Consider the following 21,929-nt stretch of genomic DNA (forward strand, 5'->3'; position numbering starts at 1 on the left):
TTGCAGTCAATGACTGCCTGAAGTCTGTAACCCATAGACATCACCAGATGCTGGGTTTCTTCCCTGGTGATGCTCTGTCAGGACTGCACTGCAGCTGTCTTTAGTTCCTGCTTGTTCTTGGGGCGTTTTGACTTCAGTTTTGCCTTCAGCAAGTGAAATGCTGCTCAATTGGATTCAGGTCAGGTGATTGACTTGGCCATTGCAGAACATTCCACTTCTTCACCTTAAAAAGTCTTGGGTTGCTTTCGCAGTATGTTTCAGGTCATTGTCCATCTGCACTGTGAAGCGCCGTCCAATGAGTTTTGAAGCATTTGGCTGAATATGAGCAGATAATATAGCCCTAAACACTTCAGAATTCATCCTGCTGCTTTTGTCAGCAGTCACATCATCAATACATACAAGGGAACCAGTTCACTTGGCAGACATACATGCCCATGCCATAACATGCTTCACAGATGAGGTGGTAGGCTTCAGATCATGAGCAGTTCCTTCCCTTCTCCATACTCTTCTCTTCCCATCATTCTGGTACAAGTTGATCTTTGTCTCATCTGTCCACGTCCACTGTACAGGGTTCTTTAGATGTTTTTTGGCAAGCTCTTCTTCTGTCATCCACCACAGTTGTTTTCCATGGTCTTCCAGGCCTTTTGGTGTTCCTGAGCTCACCAGTGCATTCTTTGTTTGTGCAAATATGTTTGAGCCCCTAAAATTGGGGGGACCACATATAAAAATGGGTGTAATTCCTACACTGTTCACCCAATTTGGATGTAACTACCCTCAAATTAAAGATGAAATTCTACACTTAAAGCGCAGCTTGATTGTTTCCTAACTGTAAGAGCAATCTACAGAAGTTAAACATAAATTAATTCAAATGCATAGATTAAGAAAAGGGTACAAAATAATATCCAAGTATTTGTATATCCGAATGAGCACAGGTGGATCAATAATCAGCAACTGATCCACCTGGATTATTGATCCAAGAAAAGGCTGTCGCTCAAAACTCAGCACTCAAACAAGTAGACTTGTGAGAGAAGCCACAGAGAGGCCAACAATCACTTTGAAGGAGCTACAGAGTTCAGTGGTTGGGAGTGGAGTAATGGTGCACCAGTCAACCATATCAAGAGCTCTGTATAACACTGGTCTGTATGGGAGGGTGGAAAGAAAGAAGCCATTACTCAAACAGTACTGGTAATGGTACTTTTTTTAGTTTGAGCCCTTTCTGCCAGGGTTACCTGATATATAGGAGGAAAGGTAGTGGCAAGCCACCAGCTGACTGGGCCAGGTAGAGACACCAGGCAGCTCATCCAAGTAGGGTATAAAAGGACTCACACACACTCATTTACAGCAGAGTAGCTGATGGGAAAAGCCAGGAAGCCATGAGGAGGGCTTGAAGCAAACTACCATTTACTCAACGATTACAATTTACTTGATATGGACCACCACGTTGTTTGAGGACTCACTTCCTAACTGACACTGGACCGGACAACCCCCCTGATTACAGATAATGACCCCCTTTACTTCCACCAACAACAATATGACTTGCTGAATTTGAAAGTTTGCGAAGGGAGAATCTTGAGAAACCGAGTAGTGCACCAAGAGCAGAGAGGGAAGAGAAGATGATAGTGTTAGCTAACGCCCAATCCTGAGCTAGGTTTTGTTTTCACTTTACAGACTTCTGTATGGCTGCCTTTCGCTAAGCAGGTGACTTGATGGATTGAGCCAGGGAGGGTAAAGTGCACCTTGAGTAGTCAGTTTTCCATCACACCCTTAGAAAAAATACAAATTCAATCAATAAATAAACCCTTAGTCCCAAAGGAGTGAAAAAGTAAAACTGTTGTAGGATGAGAGACTGGTGTAGGAAAAAATACATCTCTGGGGATCCACGGCTCAAGGCCTAGGCCTAATGGTTGCCTCCCATCCAGGCAGCATAACTTGTCAAACAAGCAGCACGAAGATCACAAAGTCCTTATATGGTGCTGCTATCTGTAGTCTTCCCTCTGGGTGGGGTGGAGCCAAGACAAGAAGAGAGATTGTGATCAGCTGCTGATGGTGGGATTAAAAATGTGAGTCTTCAGCCACAGAAGGGGCATCTCTTCCTGAATCTGGAAGACCATTTGGGGCCCTCTAACTGAATGTTCAGCCACCTGCAGTTGTCTTGCGTATTTTTGGGACTACCAACTAACCGGCTTCCTGGGATTGCAGTGGACCCCCTGAAGTGTAATCAATAAGAAGTTCCTTTAAATAGTGGGGTGCCAGATTAGTGCTTTGAATGATAGTAAGAGCACTTTAAAGTCTATCCTGTAGCATAATGGGAGCCAGTAAAGAGGAGCTAATACCAGGTTGATGTGTTCATGTTTCTTTGTTTTGGTTAGGATCCTTGCAGCAGCATTTTCAATTAACTGAAGTGTAGAAATAGCTCTATGTGTGTTACCTACGGCCATATCCAGCCGTTCATAGCCCTCCCCCGCTAAATATAAATAACTTTCACCCTGCTGATTGATTTTTTTTCTTAATTACATAATAAAAAATGATTGCATTAATTTTCAGCCCAACACCAGCTCCTATCAAGATTTATTGCTCGGCTCTTAAATGCACCTGCTTCTCTGCTCTCCATCTGAAACGCATACTAATATTGATGAAAATGTGTGATTGTATTATTATTATTATTATTATTATTATTATTATTATTATTATTATTATAAGAAACACCTATAATAAGAACACTAATACAAATTAAACCGCAACACAAATAAGATTGATAATAATAATTGAGTATGGATTGAAGAAGAGGATGATGAAATAGGTTAGAAAATAGCAATATATCATTATATTAATTTAAATAAAATAACACCAACAAAAAGATCAACAAAACAAGATCATTAAAGCAGATTATTTTCCCAAAAGATATTTTGTTATGGGCTTATTTGCTGTAAATGTTAGACGTTTGAGTTTCTGGACTACCTCGAGCAGTAATACACTGCAAAGCACAAATACCTGAGCTGTAACTGCAAGTGAAGTGGAGCAGATGGGCAATAGGAAATAACACATCCTTAAACCGACTGCAAGCCAAGCCACAGAACTGCGACAGTCAGAAATAAATTATTAAAGTGACTGAATCAATAAACCTCATATTTGTATAGCCTCCATGGTTATATCTCCGCTAAACCAGCAAATCGCACAGTGAATTGCAGTCCCCACTGTAGCAGACTGATAGGTTATAGGAGGCTGCAAGGCTAAAAAATAAACATCACCATGACAGTAAAAAAAAAAAAAAGTTAATCTACTGTCAATGTCAGTTAAATTGCCTGCATAGAACTTTTAGACAGCAGCTTCAAACACCCCCCAAGTTACATAAACCACCAGTGAGTTAAACAGGCTGCATTTGTTGCAACACTACTTTTTTATTTGTTTGTTTCCTCGTTTTGTTTTATGTCGTAATGTTTCTTTTTCCATCCATTTTCAATATCCTGCATCAACCAGTCCAGTACAGAGTTGTGTTTATCAGAATCACTAACACTATTCAGTGCTACATTATATACCCAACAGCAGTTGGGTAGCTAGGACTTCTGTAAACTAGGACTTGGATGTGTAACTGAACTAAACCAAATTGGACCTTTTGTAATTATTGTCAGCCATTAAAGAGTTGAAATTCTGGAACTAATAGTGTTTTTTTTTCAATCGTATCTCTTCAGGCATCTCTTGGAACATCATCTGAGGATTAGAGAGAATTTTTCAGAGAGATATTTAATCCAAAACAGCAATGCAGTGTTTAATTTTTGGGAAGGCTGTATGTCTGGGTTGGGGGCTGAATATTGCTTACATGTTCTGTTACAACATTACAATGACAGCTGTTTAATTGGTTTGTTTATTTTAACAATAACAATGGTTTCATACATTGAAATTCTATAAACAAGCTTGGTGGGTAAATGAACTAATACAGGCCAGCAAAACAGTGGCAGTGCCTTCTCAGATATTGTATTTTAATCATTCAGTTTTCCAGATGTGTGTGCTGGCTCGGTGTAGGTCTGGGTTTATATAGAATCTAAATACTTTTTATATTGATTGCCTTTGTAGATTAAGTGGAGCATCTCAAGGGGTGAAGACTGGAAGTGCCTTGGTGCACTTTGATGCAAGAATGTGAGTCCCATCTTCCTGAATCAGACTTCCAGAAAATCCTTCTCAAAAGCATGCTCACATTTTTGATGGTATAAAGAAGAAAAAAACATGCAGCTTGTAGTATGAGAGCATATTTTATTTGACACATTTTGCTCCAAACACAGTTCACAAGCTAGGCAGACATTTGGTGTGCAGAATGACAGAGTGAGTATTTGCCTGAAGGATGTCTTAATTCCGCTGTATCCCTGACATTTCAAAGAAACATTTCCTAGTGTTTTATTGACAAGGCACACTGAGATTTGATGCCCTGTGTTCTGCAGAAATCTAATGTTACATGCCTCAAATAACTAGAAAAGAGAATCATATTTTTCCTTCAATAACCAAAATCCCAGACATGAATCAGTTGCGTGTGTGTTGCAGTTGGAAACATGTCGTCCATAACTGACTAGTATAAGGGACTTAAAGGAAACTCCTCCAAGACCAGGAAGGATCTGGATCAGAGTGACGCACACCACTTTATAGATATATATATATATATATATAAACTCAAAAGGAAATTGAGCTAAGCTCTATAAATATATATATATATATATATATATATATATATATATATATGTGCAAGGACAGCATAAAACCTTTCAGCAGTTGATTGTTGAAAGAGACATTTAATATGTATAAGGTAAAAGCCTTGCCTGGTTTGTTGCAATCTGGACAAGGGAACACAGGGAACTCACAGAGAGCTCACACGGTGAGCTCACAGTGAGCTAAATCTGTAACCACTCAGAGAGGTCACAGTGAGCTCACACTGTGAGCTTACGGTGTGAGCTAACTGTGTGTTCATTGTGACATGGTTATTCAGTAGTTAGAGTCAAGACACACACACAGTAATATGTTCAGAAATGTATTTATTAGTGATCTGTACAATGTTTCAATTTGATGAAGCACTTAGAGTTCTACTGTAGTCTTCATTTTGTTCAATTTTCCTCGGTTTACTTCTACCGCCACCTCATCATGAAAATGCTTCACACATTCTGGAATAGGAAAATCAAGCTGTAAATACAACACAATTTGTGGAATATCAATGAAAATTCATGTGTGTTCACCGGATACATTATAGAAATACTACTTTTGCAAAAAGGATTAAAAAAATAATACAATTGCACGACTAATGTTTGGTAACAGTTTAATTCTTTTACCTGACCACTTGGCACAATCCAGTTGATTTTAAAGCCCAAAATCTTTCCTAAAATGACATACTGTAATCAGTTAGGTATAAATATTGCAAGGGCGGAAATCACAATTGTAATAATGTGATTACACTTTCTGAAAATCCCTCAAACTCCTCTACTTTGTCGACCAACTGGTTGTGTTCATCCTCCTCAGGAATTATTTTTATTAGGATTGATCCCTCATGATGATTCCTTTATTCTTCTCCAGATGCTCCAATTTTTGTTTTAAGAATGATAAACTGAATATTAGTATTTGCTGCAAGACAAAAAAAGGTAAAGAACAATTATAGCATCAATTGGAAGAATGAAAATACTTACAAATTACTTAATTTTAAAGAGAATCCATATTTTTCCACCTGCATGACTTCAAGCAAACAGACAATGATCAAATATTTTTCAACACAAATGAAGACCATACCTGATGTCAGGTAGCGGATGTGGCCTTCACTGAATACACTAAAGAAAAAGAAAGTGATTATTATTTAATCTAATTCCACATTCATAAATGTAGTCATAAAAAACTATCTTTGAAAATGAGGTCAAACAGTATATCCGAAGAATTTCAGCCTCCACCAATTCTAAAGCATTAAGAACTCTTAATGGGTCAGTTTCTCTATAATGTAATTGTTGTATTGTAATAAACCTCTGGTGTTTTTTAGTTTTTAGTTTTGTTATTGTTACTCTGTAGCCTGTTTTAAACGTAATTAACACTAGAGCGGTTATAGCCGCTTTTTGTGCAGCTTTCGCAATTCAAAAGTGCGAATGTGAATTTCTCCCACATATCTGTTCTGTTATTAAATATTTCAATTAAATACTACGTTTCAGATGTAAACTCCTCATAATGAATAAGTTATAAATACTTTCTTCTCAAACCCCCGGACCTGCGGTAATAATATAGCCGACAAACTGGACTTTGTAATACATTAGTCAGTGTGAAAGAATTATAATCGTGTTGGTTGCTGAAACACGTGCTTTTCTACAGCTATTCATTATTATCATTATTTTATTAGCAGATTTGCACTGAGCTCACCTGTCCTGACCGGATCAGCAAGTTTCTAACTTTCCTTGGAATTCAGTCAAACCCGGATCCGGATCAAAGTCTTGATCAGCCATTGATCATGATAATGAAATAACGCGCTGCGGTCTGTAGCGCACAGAGTCGCCATTTCAAAGCGCTTCACTTTGCACAAGATGTGAGGTCTTAGTTTTATGCTTTTGTATAATTGGTTATTTATGTTTTATAAATATATAAATCTGATTAGATATGTGCATACCGATGTATACACCACTTTTAATTGTCACCTAAGTTTGACCCAAGACTTTATTTTTCCTCACACAGCCGTTTCATAGCAGCCGCGCATTGTTCGGGCGCTGCGGTTGTATGTGGTGCGAAATGTCGGCGATTCTAGTGTGTATAGAAAACTGACACAGCTACAGTGACTGGTAAATATTGCCTATTTCGGTTGCAGTTGCTTTGGCTATAAATGTTTAACTGAAGAAAGACATGTAAATGAAGATTTAAAAAATATATACATTCTATAACAAACTGACATTTAATTTATACAATGGGTAAAGGCAAAGAAAAATAATATAATTTGTATTTGGTTAACATAGTGAGCTCAAATAAATCCAATACATGACTGCAAAAAAAAAAAAACCTAACACTTTTTGGAATTAAAGTGCCAGTCAGGGACTTAATGCCAAATCCCCTCAGTATTAATGCAATTTTTAAATCCCGTAAAATCCTTTTATGATAATGTAGGAAGAAATAAAAAAGGGGGAACAACTCAGAAAAATTAATTCCTCAGCTTCAGTCAAATCCTCGATGTTGGGAAGCTGATAACACACTACCTACAATATCATTTGTCTTCTGTTGGACACATTTTGTGAAAAGCAAACAAACAGAACAAACTTCATGCTATTTTATAACAAAGTAACACTGGCACTTTCAAGTAAACAAGTACACTGACTTATTGTGTACTTATGTAGGTGTTTTTTGTTTGTTTGTTTGTTTGTTTTTTATATAACATAAGACTTCTCAACTGTAAGGCATTCATAACCAAGGAATATAATCACTGAAATATGTCATAATAAAGATTATATATTCTCTACATATATTATGTATCTCTTTTTTTAAATTTATAATAAATCTGGTTATATAGCCACATGCTATTATTATTATTAATACTACTAATAATAAATATATAAATAAATATAATATCAATATCAATATTATGATTAAAACTAAGAGATATAAGCTTGCAACTAAAGTTCCCGTTCAGTCACACCTAAGATTTGTGTTTCTCTGCTGGGTTCTTCAACCCCTGGTTGCCTTAACATAATGTTACAATCTCACAGACTCTTGTGTATTTGATGTCTGGCCCACCCTGGAGCTTCACAGGGTTCTACATTATTAAAGGAGTTATCTTTAAAAGATCAATGTTATCTGAATTTGGAAACAAGCACTATGTTTCGACATACACACAAAGTAAATTCTGCTCCCAATATGAGGAACCTATGAATGTCTTTATTTAGAAAATCAATTTTGAGAAAGGAAAGAGAAATTATTGGTTTACCTAAAATCTAATTAGCTGGAGTTCATATGCTGCACAGAAGTAGACAGCTTTGAATGTTGACCCATGCAGGTAAAAGTATTATCATGCACATGTGAGCACAGTACATTCATGGAGTTTTATGTGCACATGTTCTTACTCTTTAGAGTAGGTACATCTGTACTGCACCCGTCTGGTAGGCTTATTTAGGTGCTGACAATTTACTAGAAATACATACATTCCCTATAGAGTCCTCAAGCTGAAGAAACAAATGCCCAGAAAACAATGAAAGGCAGCGAGCAAATACAATCTCAATCTTTTAAGGAAAAACAGTCTTTCACACCAGCCAAGGTGCAAATTGGCTCTTAAACCTTCACATAAGGATGCCAGGATGGATTTTGAAGTATTGATTGAAGTATTGCGCTTGCCCTTCCTTTATTTTCTAAGGCCTTTGATTTTGATCAACAAAAGGCAAAAGAAAAGGACTTTCAGATGTTGGAATCTGATTATTTACACTATTTATAGTTCAGGTTGTGTACACAGCTCGATTTATATAGCCCCTGAATACCAATGCTACTTTATTAAATCACCTGGCCAACTGTGCCTAGATTTTCCACATACAGAGCCTAGCCGTATTAAAAAGAGCAGTGCTGACATATGCATAATGTGTAAATGATCCAACATCAAGCAAAAAAACAATCAGTCTGACAGCTCTGCCTTGTTTCTCATGCAGGACCTGATGTGAACCCTGGACCCTGTTAAAGGCTGAAGCTCTGTGTCATGGGTACAGAAGTACTGTTGTAAAGCAGGATAATTTCCCTACATGAGAGTTGCTGTTGTAACATGACAGAGCTCTATACACCACTCCTTTATGTAACCCGGATGTAGAGACGAAACAAAATTATGAACGCCACGCCAAGTTTAATGCCAGCAACAGCTGTGGTTAAACACACTCTAGCTCATTGTATACATGTTTATTACCTGGTATAAACTTACATGCATCTTACTTAATTCTTCATTTTAATTAAAGCAAGTTCTAAGGTTTTATTGTGGAAATAGATATGTTATACAGAATTATTTCAAATTTTAACACACACTCTCGCTCATGCTCACAACACTCAAATATATATAACACAGACTTTATTTTGCCACTATCTTGAACTATTACCAACATAAAGGGATGAAATCACTTGTTTAGTCAACACCATTTTGTATCAAACTACTTATTGTGCTTATAATTAATCATTTCAGTCTTAAAAAACAAGACATTAATGTTAATTGAAAAGCATTTATTTGAAAACCTAGTCTTTGCCTTTACTAATTGTGATTAATAGGAAAGTCAGCACTGTTGCTGGGGGGTATAATTTCTATAATAGCTTAACTTCGCTTTAATTTGAACATCATTTCAGATGGTCGTTGGTGGCTATTTATCTTCATAAACACAGGTGAAATCCTTTGCATCCCAATTGGGGAAAGAAACGGCAGACATTTTTAATGCTTTCTATGTTCCAGTCTGTAACTTATCCAAGTTGCACAATAAGAATATTAAAGAGACAGAATCAGCCAGAGGCATTGATGGCAGTAAATTGAACTTTCTCTGATATTCTCTCAAGGGCATCCCTCAATACATTTTTGTTCACCCTGTCCCACCAAACTAAAGATTAGATTGTTTTCTTCTGACTGCCAGCATACCTTTGTCATTTCATCTTTGTGCTCCTCGTTAGCTTTCCTTCTCGGGGTGTGCAAGCGTCACTTAGAGTTCAGCCATGCGGATGACAAAGTCGGAATTCACCAGAGACAACAAACAAATGAGCAATGCCCTTGTGATATTGTTAGCATAATAAGAGGAATTTGCACCACCGTTACTGAGTGGATACAGTCTCTAAACATGAATAAAATGCATGTTTTCCTGGAGTTGCCGATCAGATCCATTTCAGTAGCTTTTAAGTTTCGCCTTGCAGCTTATTCAGTGCATGCAGACTCAGGTAACTCTTCAGATTGAACGGCTCATAAGTGAACTTGAGCAGATCGTTTAGTGGTGTCACTAATGGTGGCTCCTAATGAGCTTTTCTTCCCTTAGAGAAATCAGTTGGTCAATTAATTCAACTGATGGCATAATTAAATACTCTTTAACTTTTTCTTTTTTTCTAATCAGCACAAGTGACCAAACAAAGCAATCACTCCAATTCCTTAATCTGTTTGCAAATCCCCCTACAAATGGTTATTTCATATCTATTGGCTTTCTTACCTGGTAGTCAAATTGTTGAACTATTGCCCTTTCGGAAGATTTCTTACAGTGTGGCACTTTATGTGACGCACTTTAGTGACAATGCAAACTGTTGAAAGTGTGGGAGAATGAATGGCCTAAGTATTCTGTTCTGGGCCCAGTCAGAAAAAAATATTGTGCAGTTGTGCAGATTATTTAATGGAAAGTATTATATTTGAGACACACATCTGTCTTTCAATTGTTCAGTATTCCACATGAAAACTGTGCTTGGAAGCATTAAGATGTTCTGTTGCAGTATAATTTCTCCAGTCAAAACATCAGTGAGGGAGTTTTGTTCATTAATTGTCCCCTAAAATTCTTTATTGACAACAGTAGCTTTTTATTTATTTATTTATCTAGGAGACACATTTGGAGTATTCACACTTCATTAGCAAATTCAATATCAATATACTTTCACTCAGCTCATCTCTGAGGTCTGGATGGACTGGAAACATTGATAGACCCACTGAGCTCAAATTTCAAATGTATCGGTTGATGGTCAGAGACTTGTATCCCGTGGGAACTGCAAATAGGAGAGTGGGCTTGTTTTCCTTTTTAATTTTATTTCCCCATTGGCTCTTGAGTGAAAGTCATGATGTAATCTGGACTTTACAGTTCAGCGGATAAGTGACAATTGTAGGGTGCACCTTTTGGCACAAGCCTGAAAAGTAGTTTGGTTCTTTGTTCGGAAGTGCTGCCACCTATTGCACATGATCAAGAAAAGTTAAGAAACTGTTGAATTTTTTTAAACTTTTTGAATTATTTGAATTTTGAACAGAACACTGTCTTATCAAAGACATTGATGGGAAAGGCAAATTAACAATTATTTGATGTTTTTGCAAGGAATGTTATATTACTTAATAGGATGCATTGGATGCCTGATCAATTTGTTATGGTTGCAAATAATGGAATTTCCCTCTCTGATATGAGATGGATTTCCTCTTGCAAATTTGGGACAATTTTAAAAAGAGCAATTTTTCTCAGTATTTAACATTTAAGCATATTTTTTGCAACCTGATCTTTAGCTTTGACATTTCATTTTCTTGTTTCTATCTCCGGTCGGCCTTTTTACCTTATGTGTGACATCATCCTTTCACTGGCAAAGTAACGGGAGAAGGACTTGTTCTACTTTATATCCCAGAATGCCAAACATATAATTCCACTAGTTGGAATGGCTATGTTGTTTTGCATTACATGTATAAATATGTATATGTCTCGTAGTACCAGTATAGAGCTCTCTAGGGGGCCTCGGCCTGCAAAAAATCACCTCCCCTTGGAGGTGTGGGTTCAGATCCCACAACTGACACCACCTGTGATATAGTCATTGGAGTAGTGTATGGTTTCATATTCACACACAGTTCTAAACTATGGATATCTCTATATACTCTGCAATGCATATATCATTTTAACCATGTAACATTTTACCAGGTATTACATGTCAATAAGGAATTAAAATATAATGAAATGTGTGTTAGTGTAGAATATTTGGGTCCAGAACTAAATTAAACTTTTGACCCACCATTTAATCTAAATTTTAAATTCCAATGCTCGATGGCAGATATTTATTTGATCGAGGATTCTCAAACATCAGGTATTGGATTTCCAACTTGTGATTGGAGGATGGGTTTGTTAGGGCTTTAATGTATTGTAGCATTATGTTGGGTGTATTTTGATAAGAGCATTTTAGCTCTGAGCTGAAGCACTGATCTAAAGAAGACCTCTCCCCCCCAAAGTTATCAGATTTCCTTAAAGCGTGGGACTGGTTTACATCAAAGTAACAGTCATGGGATGATGGCACCGAGAATAGGCCAAATAGTTTGGAATCCTGCTGTGAGATGTCTGGAGAAAGGGGCCTGTAGGTAATAAAAACTCTTTGAAATGGACGAGAGCCGAAATCCCGACACAGAGCTACGAACCCGGGCCAACCGGCATTTCCAAAAGATGGCATGGATTTACATCAGTCATAAATCAACCCCCCCTCCAATAGGACACTGGGGGCTGAAACAGAAATCCAATCTCAAAAACTCAAGAACCAATCACCTATTGATCTGACAGGCGTATAAAGGACAGCGCACGGCCTCTCCTTCTCTCTCTCTCTCACCTGAACCAGAAACTCGCTGCCGCAGCTCAACCTGTAGCTCTGTTGCCAGAACCGGAACCAGAAACCAACCAAGTCTTTGCCGGCAACAGAAGAGTTAAACTGGGAGAAGGAGATTGAGCCGTACGAAGAATTCTTTTAAAAGGACTTTATTAAATAAAGAACTTTACAGACTGCGCTGCCCGCCTGTGCCCACCTGATCAGTGGAGTTTTACAGCTGGACAATTGACTAAGTCGACTGTATACGAAAGTGTTCATTCATTTAAATAGCTATTTGAGTCTTAAGAAACTTGACCCTTGGAACCAAACAGGGCCCTGCTTTCCTCAAAGACTTTGTCTTCAAATAAGTATGGTGAGAGACCCTGCTTGCAAAGAAGATTTTGTGCACAACCTTGGAGCCTTCAAACCAGTGGAAAATCTGTTTGGAAAAGACTCTGTTTCGCGAAACCCCAACTTCCAGGTGCATCGACTGAGTGGAAGTTCTTGGACAAAGCCGAACCGAACTGCCTTTGTTCCAAACCACACGGACCTCGTGCCGTGTGCTGTTATCTGAGCCCGAAGCCAGAGAGGCCTCTCTGTGACGAAGTTCAGATAAGTTTAACAGTTTGGAGTTCATGATTCATGACATTTAGAAATCAATTAGAAATGTTAATCTGTGATTCATAACTCTAGAATGTGTAATATCATTTAGTTTTCTTAAATATAAATGTGTGTTGCTGTTTTGTTGATAATTTTAGAAATAAAATCTGTCAACGCCGAGAAATATCTTCTCATTCCTGTTTAACTGTTTAGTCTGAAATTGACACAAGTTAATAGACATTAGATTACTGGTGGCCCTGCCTATCCTTAATAATTGAATAATAATCAGTTAATGGAAATTGTGGTAACAAGTAATGATAGGATCTTTCTCGGCACCTAAACGTAAATGAGACTGATATATATATATAACGAGAAGTTACCTGACATAAATACTAACCTGCGTAGTTATTTGATGTCCGACTAACAATACTAATGAGAGACTCACCTTCGTCTTACTAACCGGTATTGTAGTCAATGTGTTTATAACCTTTTTTGTTTAACGATTTGTGTGATATCATATGCGATCCCATGGTCTTTGATTTGGTCACGGAAGTGATTTGTCTTTGATTTGTTGATCTAGAGTTGAATTTTAATTAGTTTTTCCTTTTTGTATAATTAGTGTAGTGCTACATTTAGTCTTTGTTTTTGAATAAATTTGACAATTTATATCTTTGGAATTGGTGTCTGCGTCCAATTATTACAGAAATTGAGTTCTACAAGATTCCAGGATTCGTGATAAGGTGATACTATAAATTCACTTCTTTAATTGAAATTTATAAGTGTACCTTACGCTACAGTATTATACATTTTTTAAAACAGATTTTAGGTTTACAACTTGTATCTGTTAAGAGAGTCCCATTATGTTGCCATTATATTTACCACTTGATACTATTGGTTTAGCTGGCTCAAGTGGAGGTATGTTCAGTATATCAAGTACATCAAGGTTAGTTAGGCACAGCAATCCTTTTAAACGCCACTGTGTAATAAAGCACAATCACTTAATTTGCTGTTGTATGTAGTAGTTGAATTGCTTCCCCTAAGTAATACAACATTTTGTAAACATTGGTAATCCCTGTTCTATATTCAATATAAATTGTGATAATAGCTAATGTGAATTTATTACATAAAAAATGCCAAGTAATTTCTTACATTTCCCAAGAGAAAACATGCTTAAACAACTATGCTATTTCATATGGGGAAGAAAAAAAAAATAGTGATAGCCCCCAGGGTGAGGCCTCTCATCTCTCTCCCTCTGTCTCTCTCTCTCTCTGTCTCTCTGTCTTTCCATCTCTCTCTCTCTGTCTCTCATTTTAAGCAAGAATGAATAAGTAATATGTACATAATAGAAGACATTACTGTCAAGTTTGAAGAATCCCCTCACTAAAATATGTTTTTATTGCTTTGGGGATTTCACAAGCAATCATATACATGCAGTTCTAATTAAAGAAGAGAAAATACTCTGTACACTGTACCTCCCTGATAATAATGCTTCTCTTGTCCTTCTTGTATCACAACAATATCAGTAAAGAGTATTCCATTACAGCTGTAAATTGCATCATGAGCTAGTTGTCTGATGCTGTAGAAAATGACGAATTTCCTCCTCTAAAAGCAGAGTAACAGAATATTTAGTTGCTTTGATAGTGGGACATGATAACATGACCACAAATAGCACTTAGTAGCAATAAAGGTAGTTAAAACACACACGCACACATGCACACCCACACACGCACACACACACACACACACACACACACACACACACATATTACGGTAACAGCAATCACAGAGGAGGAGAATTTGCCATGCAGAAGCCTTTTAAAACTGAACTCAACATAAGTCGATTTACTGCACAGCCCTGTCATATTAAAATGAACACCCTCACCAAAAAATAATAATAAAGAAAATGGAAATTCTCAATTTAGTCTGGGCCTGTGATATAAATATCAGTCCTTTGCTTGTCACCCTGCATTTAGACAAGGAAATATTATAGATTGCAAATGGTACTCGGTTATCTGAGAAAAATAATTTAACCCATAGGGGTCGATTCTATTGGGATCTGTGAATGGAACAAAGCTGCCTAAAGGCCACTGTACTCTGTCACTCAAGCAGCCCTACCCTGCTTTGTATATAGTGGTAGTGACATGGCCTACCAGTGGCCAATGGCCTACAAAGATGCACAGACAGAGGCTGGCAGACAGGTAGAAAAAAGGTGGGGAATCCACAGCTCAACCTTCAGCAGTCATAAAAAGGCCAGGAACATGTGCCAGCAGGTTTCTGTGATGTTTAACTGTAACCTTGCCAGCAACAGGATATATATAAAGGTTATTATTATTATAGAGATTATTCCAGTTATTGAATATTTGTTTATGCAAATGAATTCCCTGGTAGACATATTTGCTTAAACTGAGAATTTGTAAACTTCTTTTTGTTGAAGCCAACACCATATTCCCACTAGAGAAAGCTGGCACCATCACATCCAGTCTGTAAAATCAAATGAAAATGTGCAGTGAGGCCCAGCTCACAGCCACACAGATGTCAGTTAGGGGCACACGTTGAAACTGGGATACCAGCAGACTTGTAGGCCATTATACACTCACCTAAAGGATTATTAGGAACACCATACTAATACTGTGTTTGACCCCCTTTCGCCTTCAGAACTGCCTTAATTCTACGTGGCATTGATTCAACAAGGTGCTGAAAGCATTCTTTAGAAATGTTGGCCCATATTGATAGGATAGCATCTTGCAGTTGATGGCGATTAGTGGGATGCACATCCAGGGCACGAAGCTCCCGTTCCACCACATCCCAAAGATGCTCTATTGGGTTGAGATCTGGTGACTGTGGGGGCCAGTTTAGTACAGTGAACTCATTGTCATGTTCAAGAAACCAATTTGAAATGATTCGACCTTTGTGACATGGTGCATTATCCTGCTGGAAGTAGCCATCAGAGGATGGGTACATGTTGGTCATAAAGGGATGGACATGGTCAGAAACAATGCTCAGGTAGGCCGTGGCATTTAAACGATGCCCAATTGGCACTAAGGGGCCTAAAGTGTGCCAAGAAAACATCCCCCACACCATTACACCACCACCACCAGCCTGCACAACGGTAACAAGGCATGATGGATCCATGTTCTCATTCTGTTTACGCCAAATTCTGACTCTACCATCTGAATGTCTCAACAGAAATCGAGACTCATCAGACCAGGCAACATTTTTCCAGTCTTCAACTGTCCAATTTTGGTGAGCTTGTGCAAATTGTAGCCTCTTTTTCCTATTTGTAGTGGAGATGAGTGGTACCCGGTGGGGTCTTCTGCTGTTGTAGCCCATCCGCCTCAAGGTTGTACGTGTTGTGGCTTCACAAATGCTTTGCTGCATACCTCGGTTGTAACGAGTGGTTATTTCAGTCAAAGTTGCTCTTCTATCAGCTTGAATCAGTCGGCCCATTCTCCTCTGACCTCTAGCATCAACAAGGCATTTTCGCCCACAGGACTGCCGCATACTGGATGTTTTTCCCTTTTCACACCATTCTTTGTAAACCCTAGAAATGGTTGTGCGTGAAAATCCCAGTAACTGAGCAGATTGTGAAATACTCAGACCGGCCCGTCTGGCACCAATAACCATGCCACGCTCAAAATTGCTTAAATCACCTTTCTTTCCCATTCAGACATTCAGTTTGGAGTTCAGGAGATTGTCTTGACCAGGACCACACCCCTAAATGCATTGAAGCAACTGCCATGTGATTGGTTGGTTAGATAATTGCATTAATGAGAAATTGAACAGGTGTTCCTAATAATCCTTTAGGTGAGTGTATATGGCCATTATATCAACAATCCAGTGGGACAAGCACTGTTTGGACAGCGGCTAGCCCTGTGTCTGTGCACCATAGGACATAAACAATTGGTCTGTGCACCGGAGCACCCTGGTACATTTCATGTAGCATGGCAATGCCAGCAAAGGGCACAGCATGTGCAACTGACTCTCCTCTTCCGATGAGAAGGAAGGAGGATGGATTGCCATCAACTCCACCAGCCTATTAACATAGAAGGTGAAAATCATTTGACAAATCATTTCAGGGTTAGGGCAAAGGGCACACATAGCTCACTCACACGTTTTGCATATACAATGGTCAGCAAAAACACAGTCTTTAAAGAAAGAAACAATTAAGTGATTAAACACGTGTGAAAAAAGAAAAAAAACATTAAAGCAATATGCTCCCTTGGAGCCAAATTAATTACCTTCAAGGGAGGCCTTGGAAAGATAACTACCAGTTGTGGCTGTTATTGAATACATTTTAATATCTGTATTAAGATGTGTATCTTTGTATGTATTTACTACTATGATGTCATGAAATAGGACACACCTTTCATTTGATGTTTACTTAAAAAATTGGGCGGAGATTGTCTATGTTATTTCTAATGTCAGGGGAGGTGACAAGCTTTTTATTTGAATTATTGTGATTTTTGTTGTTTATTAAGAACTTTTATTTATTTGTGTATATTGGGGTTTGTGATTACCTGAAAGTGCCTTATATTGCTTTAATGTTTTTTCTTTCTCCCATTCTTTTTTCTCACGTGTTTAATCACTTAATTGTTTCTTTTGAGTTTTTCACTGATCACCCGCACCTGCACACACCTGCTGACACACCATGACTGGCCAGCTGTATTCTATACCAACTCCACACCCCCATCATAGAGAGAGGGCCTGGGATGAAAGCGGGGCCAGAACATGAGAAAGGGTAAACTGAACAAGAGGAGAAAGCCAGAGAAACAGAGTGCATTTTCATTTGTTGGTTTCTTTGGATAATTATTTAGCTTTTATTTAGTTTTAGTGAAAAACTTTTAGGATTTGTAGATTAGATGGCTTCCTTATCTTGATTTGCTGTTTATAGACTGTGGGCCCTGTATTGAAAAACAAGGGGGGAATAAAAAGTATTGATTTGATTTTACCCAATGTCTCGGGAAATTGGGGGTCCTGTCCCTGTCCCCCCCCCCCCTGGGAATCGGAACCTGTGTTACCAAGAGTACGAGGTAACTGCCAGGATGAGATGAGATATATTTTATTTGTTTCACGTTTGTGTGATTTTCTTTATTGATCAACGCACAACAAATCATGAATATTAACCTTTATGACGAAACCCAAGCTGACATAATGCTGCAATAGTTGATACGGATTTCTGCAACACAAGTCAGTTGTTTTTTATTTTGTCCTGACACTAATCAAATGAAAAATCCTTTGATTGAAAGAGTTTTCGGCGAGTGTTTTGCTTACATACTCTACGTGTTTGGTATTATACATGAATGGACAATAGTATTCTAGGTATGCTTAGATAAGGCCTTAGATCTACAGAGGTGGAAATGCATCCAGATTTTTCATTTATAAGCATTTAAAAAAAATTAATTAGAGTTGCTGGTACTCAGTGTTTCCAGAAGAAATTAACATAGGGATGGTGGTCTGTTACTGAATTGTCAAGCAGTCGGTGTGGGGGTTGTGCGGCGGATTGTTTCACGCATTTGTTTGGCCAGGCAGCACTGATTTTAGCGCTGTGGAAACCCTGCTGGTACCATTCCTCGTTGAGTACTTGAGTATACCATTATTTTTTATTTATTACAATTTAATTTTATAGTTTATTTATATATGGCAGTTAATTACAGTTATTGTTTTCCATTCTATCATCTTGATTTGGTGTTCCATATTTATCTTTACTCTTGAAAATGAAATGCATTCAGTGCATTAGAATTTCCCACGTCAGAAAAGCAGGATTTAATTTTCCAAAGAAGCTGTCTGTATTTGCTATGTGTTACATATGCGTCTCGAGACCTTCAGTTCAGACTGCCCTGCAGCGGTCACCCAGATAACCTAATTTGAAATGAAAGCCTGTTCTTATTACCTGAGTTAATAAATGGTGCCGTTATAAAAGTCTCTTCAGCTGCAGCCCTCTGTATCATTACTCTTCCAATTTGTGAATCGAGCATCTGTTGACTGTCACCGATCACATTAAAACAAAGACATCAGTTACTTCAGCTGCGAGGAAGGGACTGAAGAACCATTAACCATTTTATAATCCCTTTCTTATCTTTTTGGGTTACTTTTAAGTGTGAGAAAACAACTCCCCTTCACATGAATGGCTCGACATTTAACAGTCTGTATTTTAAACAGGACCACACTGTCATGGAGAAAAGATAAAAGCATTTTCTTAGAAACCCTGCACCCTTGCCAGCTCTGTCCTTCATTTTTAATTCGACTAAAATTAAATTAAATTTATCATACTTGCATTTCATTTTTTTATGGGTTCATGCTTCAATAATTTTTTCATGCATATTATGGAATCTTATTTCAATAAGAGTCTAAAGTACTTTGGAAGTTCTTCGTAGAGATCTTTCATTACTTATTGGGTGTGAAGTATAAACCAGATTTTCTTGTTATACCCACTGTTGCCTTTGATCCATACTATCACTATTAGGACAAATAAAGTGACAATCACCATCATATTGCTCTGTGACAGAAAATGACAGCTTTCAAGCAACCATTTTAAAATCAGCATGATTTCAACTGAGGTGGTAGACCGATTGTGCATGAGAACAATGTTTAAAATGATGTGATTGGTGGAAATCAAGCCATTCCTTGTGACATGTCGAGGGGGGCATAGGACAGGTGTGTTCCGGGGATGTGCAGTAAAAGATACTCCATGAAGACTCAACACACCCAGGTCATACCAGATGTAGATTTCTGACAAGGGATGACAGTCTCTTTGACGAATAACACATTGAAAGTTGAGTATGGGTCTTTAGACTTGGATTAGCTGGTATGAAGCCAAACAAAGTAACATTGCCATGGATGAAAAAGATGCTCAGGTTTCTTTGGCAGACCAGTGTTTGACAGCACTGTCTGCGCTCATAACTGATGAGAGGAACAGAACAATGATGTCATAATGGGTTCCACAGAGGTGCAAAATGCAATGTGTGGGGATATATTGCGTGTAGATCAGCATGCGTAACACAATATGTACGTGTTATTCTGGTGCATTTTGTTCATGGATCTACTCCTCTGTGAAAATTGAATTGCCCTAAGGATGCATGGTTATAATAATAATAATAATAATAATAATAATAATAATAATAATAATAATAATAATAATAATAACAATAATCTACCCAGAGGGAGGATACTCAATTCCTGTTTGAATCTTTTTGCATATGCACCTCAGAGTCCCAGAATATTACAATTTCAGAAATGAATTCACTAATATTATCACACAGGACATAGCTTCTAAAAGAACACGACATTAATAAAGGACTGAAAAGAATCATGACACAACTCCTCAGCATGGAATTATCCCTAATGCAGTTTTGATTCTTTTAGAACAGCACACACAATCTAAAGTACCACATACATTCATTTTATATACTTAACACTTTATGCATTCTTATTTTGATGTCTCTGTATTTTTACACATTTTTTAAATTCTGTTTAATCTGTGTTGTCTTCATTTCCATTATCTCACTCCTCGCTGGCAGTACAGTAATTGCATTTTGAAATGTATATACTGTGTGTGTATATATATATATATATATGAACATACATATATATCTAAAAGTGTGTATAATCTGAAATGTATCACTTTCTAAGACATAAATTGCAAAACACTCCTGAGAGTTAATGTTGAGTTTAAAGAGATTAAAGGAATCGTTTGCAGGCCACAAGGGCATTCCTGGGACTCTTGAATCTGAAAAAGAAAAATAATCTCCAGTCTGCTTCAAATTAATTTAAATATTACATTATTCTTTACCTTCCAAACCATTTTTTTTTCCATGGGGAATAGCAGCTTTGATTGAAGTTTGGAAATTGCTTTTTTGAGGTACAATGTACAGCATCACATTTCATGCCTAACCTAATTAATTGGCTTTAATTAATAAGGCTGGAAAAGATTCAAACCAAAACCCACATTTCCAAATACAATTGAACTTATCCCATCCCATGCTTGGCCAGCATCCATTCTCCATTCCATTCTCTATTATCCCCTTTTGCGTCATTATAAAATGTCCTCTCGTGACCAAGTTCCACCTGGTTACTCCTAAAAATGTGAGATTAGCTTAAATGAGCCTTTTACCATCATATATTTTATTGTTGTCCTATACTGTGTGAATACATTCCAGCATTGGACAATCTAGAATAATAATCTAGAATAACGGAACACTCTCCTCACCAATGCCGATTTCTGCCGGTGAAATCTTTATTAAAATAAGTCAGGGGATTGTTGTTCATCTCCATATCGGTAGTCAGTCAAATCCACTTTGAGCACAAGCAGCAACTCAGTCGGCTGTATGGAGTAATTTCACACCTGCCTGTGTGCTTGTGCCAGGGGAACCAGGATTGGATAGGATTATAGGTACGATACCAGAACAGTTGAAATTTTGTTTTAATTAAAAATCCAATGTAATGGACACCAAATGTAGCACCAAAAAATACTAAAAAGATAACAAATATTTATTCCCCTAGCCTGTCTCTCACTGCATGTGACCTGCTATGCCATCATGTTTTATGATGCCTAGTGATTGTTTTTATGTCATTGTTTTATGTCAGACACATTATGTTGCTCTGTGCAATGCTGTTAATATAAAAATATATCTTGGTAACACTTTACAATAAGTCTCCCAGTTACAGTGTATTTACATAGTAGGTACTCAGTAACTACATTTGTAGTTACTCATAAGAACAGTGTAATTATGCATTATTGCAATGTACTTAATGTGTCAAAATGATTAACGTTATATGAAAGTACACAATTGTCTGGTAAGGATGCCCACCTTTGGCAACCTTTGGAGCTATACCGGGCATGGCCCACTTTTTACACATTAAGTACATTGTAATAGTGCATAATTAAACTGTACACTGTTCCTACAATGTAAATACACTGTAACTGGGGAGACATTAGTATTACCAAAATATTTTATCTGACAGAAAGATTGCACACTTGCATTTCTTCTGTTAAATCTCTTTTATTTAACAATTTACCAAAGAGTATCCATGAATGTGAAGGCCACTGTAGTGAGTTTATGTGCATGGGGGCCCAACACAGTCTTAAAGTGTGT

The sequence above is a fragment of the Amia ocellicauda genome, chromosome 2 (genome assembly GCF_036373705.1).
Source record: "Amia ocellicauda isolate fAmiCal2 chromosome 2, fAmiCal2.hap1, whole genome shotgun sequence".
Classification (NCBI taxonomy): domain Eukaryota; kingdom Metazoa; phylum Chordata; class Actinopteri; order Amiiformes; family Amiidae; genus Amia; species Amia ocellicauda.